This window comes from Heterocephalus glaber, unplaced genomic scaffold (genome assembly GCF_053883595.1).
Source record: "Heterocephalus glaber isolate CG9 unplaced genomic scaffold, H.glaber_assembly_v1.0 deba00000347, whole genome shotgun sequence".
Lineage (NCBI taxonomy): Eukaryota > Metazoa > Chordata > Mammalia > Rodentia > Bathyergidae > Heterocephalus > Heterocephalus glaber.
This window is the reverse complement of record NW_028258143.1, coordinates 20,272,480-20,279,732: the sequence shown is the minus strand read 5'-3', so window position 1 is coordinate 20,279,732 and position 7,253 is coordinate 20,272,480. Positions and strand designations below refer to the sequence as shown.

The 7,253-nt window shown below is 38.6% G+C and overlaps 1 pseudogene; it reads right to left on the bottom strand.

Annotated features, from left to right (window-relative positions):
• Window positions 1-2,063: 2,063 nt before the first annotated feature.
• On the bottom strand, window positions 2,064-2,164 carry LOC147829877 (U6 spliceosomal RNA; annotated as a pseudogene).
• Window positions 2,165-7,253: the final 5,089 nt, after the last annotated feature.

Here is a 7,253-nt window from a genome sequence, read left to right as displayed (position 1 = left end):
CTCTGGGGTTGGGGCGGAGCCCTGGCTGGGATCTGCTTGCAGTGCACTGCTCTGGTCCACACTGCTGCTCCCCCAACTAAGGTGGTCTGGTGTGCCTTTACTGCAGAGATTTTCTTCACTTTTCCGGTGGGCTTTAATTTTCATCAAGGGGCCTCAGAGAGGCCCTCTTTCTGTTGTTCACTTCTACTCTATCTTCTCAAGCTCAGAACAATGTCCTTTATGGCCCCTGCAACAACTCTGTGGTGTGGATCCAGGTAATGGCTTGGCACAGCCAGGGTGGGGGCTGTGCTGGCACCCACAGGGCTCACCTCCTCGATGCTCTGGGGTGGTGGTATGGCAGCCTGAGAGGCTCACCTCAGCACTCTGGAGTGGTGGTATGGCAGCCCAAGAGGTTCGCTAGAGAGTGACCCTTTTAATACATAAGGCAGGAGTGATATCAGGGAAAATGGTGTTGTAGGATACAGCAAGTATCTGTCTTTCCACCTAGACAATAATTACACTATCAGAAATAGACTGAAGTGAGGCTAAGTGTTGTGGCACACACTTGTAAGCCTAGCTTTGCTGGAATTAAAAAAAAGGGGATCATAAGTTTAAGATTTCAGCAATTTAGAGAGACCCTGTCTCAAAATAAAACAAAAAAGGGCCTGGGTATTTAGCTCAGTGGTTCTTCTGCCTGCCTTGCAAGCAGAAGAACCTGAGTTGGATTCCTGGTACCAAAAGAATAAAAATATAAATAAATAAATAGGTAAATAAATAAACAAAACAAAAAAGGCTGGGAATATAGCTCAGTTGTAGAGTGCTTGTGTCTCATGAATGAGTGAGTCTGTAGGTTAAATTCCCAGTACTGCAAAAAGAAATAGAAAGAAAGAAAGAAAGAAAGAAAGAAGGGAGGGAGGGAAGAAGAGAGGAAATGAGATGAAAAAAGACCAAGACAAGAAAAAGAAGGGAGAGAGGGAGAATCTGAGGTGACTATTATGTGACTTTGGAATTTATTATTCAAATATTCAATTTGCATCTTCCAGGAACATCTTGGCTGGTAAATTGCAACTAATGTCTATCAAATTTACCCATCAGCACCGTGATAACTACCTATTTCCAACCTCTCAGCCCTGTGACAGGTAGCTGTGGGGACAGCACCCAGTATTTCTTGCATGGCTCGCAGGAGTAGGAACAGACAGTAAAAACCTTGTCCTCCAAATTTTAGAGTTCTGTATTCTGGGTATAAATTTCTGCTTCTGGTCACTGAGAGGCAGGCATGGAGGTTGAATGCCATTGTTTCAACCTTCATCACTGAGTAACTTTCAGAAGGCCTAAAGAAGCTGCACTTGTTTTTGGAAATTCAAAAGCATATGGGGGACTTTAGAAAGCCAATGTGCATGTCCAACAAAGGAGGTGGGCTCAAAGAATACCTAAGAAAACCTTGAAATTTCATTTTAGGTTGATTCTTAGCATAGAAACATACCCCAACATTCAAAAAACAGTATAGCATTAGGATGGGAGAGAATATTATCTCCAGAGTTACCACAATATAAGGTTCAAATGTCAATCTCAATAACAACAAAAGGCACACAACAAAACAAGAAAGCACACCTCATTCAAAGGGACCAAAAATGGGCAAAAAATGTACTTGAAGAAGCTCAAATGTCAGACTTAAATAGACAAAGAATTTAAAAGTACTGTCTTAAAAATCATTTACTATTTGCCTTGAGAATATTCACCAGCAGTGCTTTCAGCTGCAGGGTTTACCCTGAGAATACTCGTAGATTACAGTCCTAACCCTTCAAAGTTTGCAACAAAATATCTTACTTTTATTATTATTTTTGCATTGCTCCATTATATCAATGGTCTTTGGAAATAAAAGGGATAATTTTATTTCTTTTTTATTAGTATATGTTTGTGATATTTCTCCATCTCATTTTACCCTTCTCTTCCCCATGTCCCCTTATTCATCTCCAAAAAAGTCTACTTTCCTCTTTCCTACCATCTATTCTTTATTTTTCTCTTTAAATTATTCATATTTTGGATTTTTTACATAAGGGAAACCATGCGATAGTTAACTTTTTAAAAATACAGAACACAGCAAATTTGAGTGCCATTCTTGTATGGGGATCATGCTAATCTCTCTTCATTCCAATTTTAGTATATGTACTGCCAAAGTAAGCACAAGACATCATTCTATTTATAGCATTCTGCTTTTAGTAGTGATTTTTCTATTTACAATTCTTGATTGCTGAAAATTAAATGAACACTGACAGCAAGCTGTCCACCCCTTTAAAAATGGGGAATGGGTTTAAAGATGACCAGAGAGCTAAAGAAAGCTATAGACAGACAGGAACATAATGTATAGACAAAATGAGAATATAAATAATGAGATAGAAAATATTAAAAAGGGCCAATAAAAAATTCTGAAGCTGAAAAGTACAATAACTAAAATGAGGAAATACACTAGGTGGGTTTGAATTAATCAGTGTTTGCAAGAGAACAGATTTAATGCAGCACTCAGAAATTTACAAGAGTAGCTTATAATATTTGTCCATAGAATCAAATGTAGAAGAGTGGAAGAGATGTGTCCATACGCTAGAGATGAGGAATCCAGCTGAAGGCCAGGATCCCATGTCAAGGGGTCCTAGAGCCCACAGCAATGTCTTCTGCAAGTCTGCACCAGGAGGCTGAGGAATCCATGATGGAGGATTGAAGGATCTGTGCCGGAAAGTCCAAGGGCTGGCACTGGAGACTAGAGAGTCTACACAGCCAGGCTGAAAGGCCAATGCTGGAAGCTAAAGAATCTGGTCTGAGAACCAAGAGATGATGCCCAAGGCAGAGGCTGAGAGCAGAACTCCCAGCTGAAGTATCTGTGCCAAAAGCCAGAAGACAATGCTCAAGGAAAAAGTGAAGACCAGAACAATAGTTCTGGTCTTTGCCATCCTTGGCAAAGACATAGCTCAGCAAAAGAGAACAGCCAAATCTTCTCTGTGGGAAATCAGCATAAAATCCTCTTCTGTTCTCTTTTTATACCATTCCTCAGAACCACACTAAATCAATTCAGCTGGACATTCCCACTCAACTTGGCCATTAGCTAACCACCACAAGGTTCAAAAGCAGATTTGATCAAGCTGCAGGGAGAATCATCAAACTAGAAGACACAACAGTTAAGATTATTGAGTTTGAGAAGCCAAAATATAAAAAGGATAAAGAGAAGTGAACAAGCCTAAGAGACCAGTGGGAAACCATTAACCAGAAAAATGTACACATTGTGATAATTCTAGAATGGGAAGAGAGAAAAGACAGAAAAAAAATTTGAAGAAATAATGCCATAAAAGGACCTACATTTGATGAAAGATATGAATCCACAAGTACAACAAGCATGATTAATAAATAGGATAAAGTCAAAGAGACTCACAGCAAAGTACATTAGAACTCAAATTTTCAAAAGACAAAGACAGGGCCAGTGATTTAGCTCAGTGGTTCCAGCTCCTGCCTTGAAAGCACAAGGACCAGAGTTCAATCCCCAGTACCAAAAAAAAAGTTTTGCTGGGGATTTAGTTCAGTGGTTCTGCTGCCTGCCTCACAAGTGCAAGGTCCCGAGTTCAATCCCCAGTACCAAAAAAAAAAAAAAAAAAAAAAAAAAAAAAAAAGACAGAACCTGAAAAGATATAAGCCACTGATCATAACTAGGGTTATCATGAAGAACTAGCTGATTTCTCATTAGAACCAGAACTAGAGGGCAGAATGCAGTAGATGAACACATTCAAAATGCTGAAAAAAAAAGCTGTCAATGAGAATCAATATTTGGCAAGACTGTTCTTCAGACATGAAGGAGAAATAATGATAGTCCCAGATAAACAAAAGCTGAGGGTATTTATTACCACTAGACTTGCATGAAATACTAAAGGCAGTCCATCATGGAGTTCCACCAGTAACTGAAGGCCATATGAACAAATAAATGTCTCTAATGAAGATAAATACAGGAGCTACTATAGAAGAAGATATTACTATAAATTTAGTCTATAACTTTACTTTCAATTTTCAGTAATATTGAAAAAATATGCATAAATGTCCCTTGTTAATCTACGCTGTTGGGTGCATAATGTATAAAAACCTAATCTGTGACATCAATAACACAAAGAGAAAATGGATATTCTAAGAAAGTTGTCGTATGCTACTAAAACTATATGGACATAAATTCAAACTAGAGGTCTATGGGTGTTTCTTAGTGGTACAGTGTGTGCCTACCATGAACAAGGCCCATAGTTTCATCCCTACTACCAAATAAAATAAAATAAATTCAAATTAGATTATTATCATTTTAAGATGTAAATGGAATTCTCATGGTAACCATAAAGAAATATTGAATTTAATGTAAGGAAATGATGAAGAAATGTATCATTACAAAAAATAAACAAAAAGAAGGAAATAATAGAAGTGAAGAATAAAAAGCTGTAAGGCATGTGGAAAACAAATAGCAAAAGGTAAGTTAAGTCTTCCTTATGTGTAATTATTTTAAATATAAATGGATTAATATTAAATGACAGAGCCTGAGCAAAATGGATTTGAAAATATGATCTAACTATATGCTGACTATAAGAGACTCATTTTAGATCCAAAAACAAAAATAGGTTGCAATTGAGAGTGGAATAAGATGTTCTATGTAAACAGTAACCAGAAAGAAAGGTGATATGGCTATACTAACATCAGACAAAACAAATTTTAAATCTGAAGACACAGAGAAAGATATATGTTAATAAAAAGTTCAATATATCAAGAAGATATAACAATCATAAACTTTTACAGACTGCTCTGTTTAAATGTGTCCCTACAAATTTCAGATGTTAAGACCTAATTGCTAGTGTGATGAATTTCAGTGGTAGGGTCTTTAAAGAGGTGATTAGGCCATGAAGGCCCCTTCCTCATGAATGAGATTTATGTAAAAGAGATCCTGTAAAAGAGGATTCATGCAATGTTTTTCTCGCTTATCCTTTTGCCTTCCACCATGTGAAGACACAACATTCTCCCCTCTAGGGGACCTGGCAACAAGGCACCATCTTGGAAGCAGAGAACAGCCCTCACCAGACCACTCAATGTGCCAGTACCTTCATCTTGGGCTTCCCAGGGTTCAGAACTGTGAGAAAATAAATTTCTATTGTTTATAAATTACCCATTCTCAGGTACTGTGTTATAGAAACATGAGTAGGCCTAACAAAAGACCTTCAAAATATACGAAGCAAAAACTGACAGAATCAAAGGAAGAAATAGGTACTTCAGTACTCGAGTTTCAATAACAAGTAGAAAAATCAGACAGAAGATAAGTAAGAAAATCAAGAAAAAAAAAGAAAAAGAAAATCAAGGACTTGAGCAACACAATAAACCAACCAGACCTAAAAGATGCTCACAAACACATTCTTCCCAAGTGCATACGGACAGTCACCAGGATGCACAGAGGTCAGGCCACAAACTCAGACACAATAGATTTAAAAATACAGGTTCAAGAACAGAAGGAAAACTGGAAAATTCATATATACATGGGAATTAACTGGCACATTCTTAACCAGTATGTAAAAAAATCACAAGGGAAATTAGAAAATAAATAATTGAGAGTGAAAACTCAACATACCAAAACTTATGCACATTTACAAATGGTTAAAATTATAATTATTGTTATATATGTTTTACCAAGATAAAAATGTAAATGATATTGACCAAAATGGCCTAATACAATCCCTTGCTGAGAAATAAGACTTTAAACCCAGAAATCTGGAGAATGAGCACTCAACTTCCACTTCCCTCCACCCTCAAGACTCTTTCTGACCCACTGGCCCCCAGAAGTCTGAGTTCAGAGGGAAACTCCCCTTGGGGAAAAAGTGTTCAATTGCTAGCTGTGCAGTTTCATATAACTCCCCGGGAGAACCAAGAATGAATGGGTGATCTGAACCTAAAAAGCAGAAGTGGGTGTTTATGAAAGAGGACCCAGGCCTGGAGTGCTTGCCTAGGCTTTTTCTTTCTAATTTTCATTTCTGGATACTGATGGCATAAGCCTCTCGCACTGAAAGGCCGTACTGTCCTGCAGACTGGAAATACAGGGTGGAGAAGGGTTTTGTTGCCATTTCACCAGAGTTTCACAGAGCACCTAAAGGACTGAGAAGGAGGGAGAAGCAACTTGAAGTTTGGTATGACTAACAGATGAGTGACTGGATGATTAATGTCTGCTGCACATGCAGAGAACTGAGCTTCCCTGTCCAAATAGAATTCTGGTTTCATATTGTCTCCATGTTGGCTGAAGCCAGCATACAGGTTGCTTTTGAGGGACAGAAGGATGTAGTCAGGCTGAAGTCAGGAGAGGTGAGATCAGCATTCATTTGACTGTCAGACCTGAACTAAGCTCAGGTACAGATGGAGAGGAACTCTAGTCATTCAGAATGGATTGAAGCTGTGTTACACACTTGATCAGGGTGGTATAGCCAACATTTACAGGTTTGGCTGCTGTCCAGCATCCATTTCCCCTTCCTAGATCATTCCAATTTCTTTTATCTAATTGCTGTACTTCTTTTCTATTGTTATTCAGTTTATTGTAGTTATAATTAATGGATCTGAAGTGACCCAGCCAAGCAATAGGTAAGTAAACAAAGCTGGACCAATGGTACCCTCCTATCTTGTTGGTTAAGTCTTGGGCAGAGAGGTAAAAGTTTCAAATTAGCTGGAGTTTTATTCCTTTGTAGCAGTTTTGTTCTCAGCAGGTAATTCCTGCTCCCTGACCTCAGGCCTGGCCTGCTTCTTCCCATGTGAAATGGCCTGTGTCTCTTCCTAACTTGTTCTTTCCATTGAGTTTGGAAGTCCCCAAAATTCTTGCAATAAATCTCCTTTCATTCGTTAAGCGGGCTACATTTGGTTTCTGTTGCATATAGCTAAAAAAATCTAGAGTCCCCCAGCTTTGTAGAAGGGGCTTGCCAGCCTTCTACCCACACCCACTCTGCTCCCCTCTCAGGCCCAGCTGCCTGTGGATTCTAGACTTCTCATGGCTTGGAGTCAGGTACCACTTTCATCAGCCATACCCTGAAGGGACCTACCCAGCCCTCCACTCAAGCCAGGGATGAGAGACGCTTTTCAGGACTAACATGGTTTATTCACTCTCGAAGAGTATAATTTACTCCCAATTCAAATCCAACAATTATTCCATTTCTGGCAGTTCTTAGTTTTATCCATTTCTGAAAGAAACTTTAAAAAGTATAATAGTGATTAACAAAATTTTAAGACAGCAA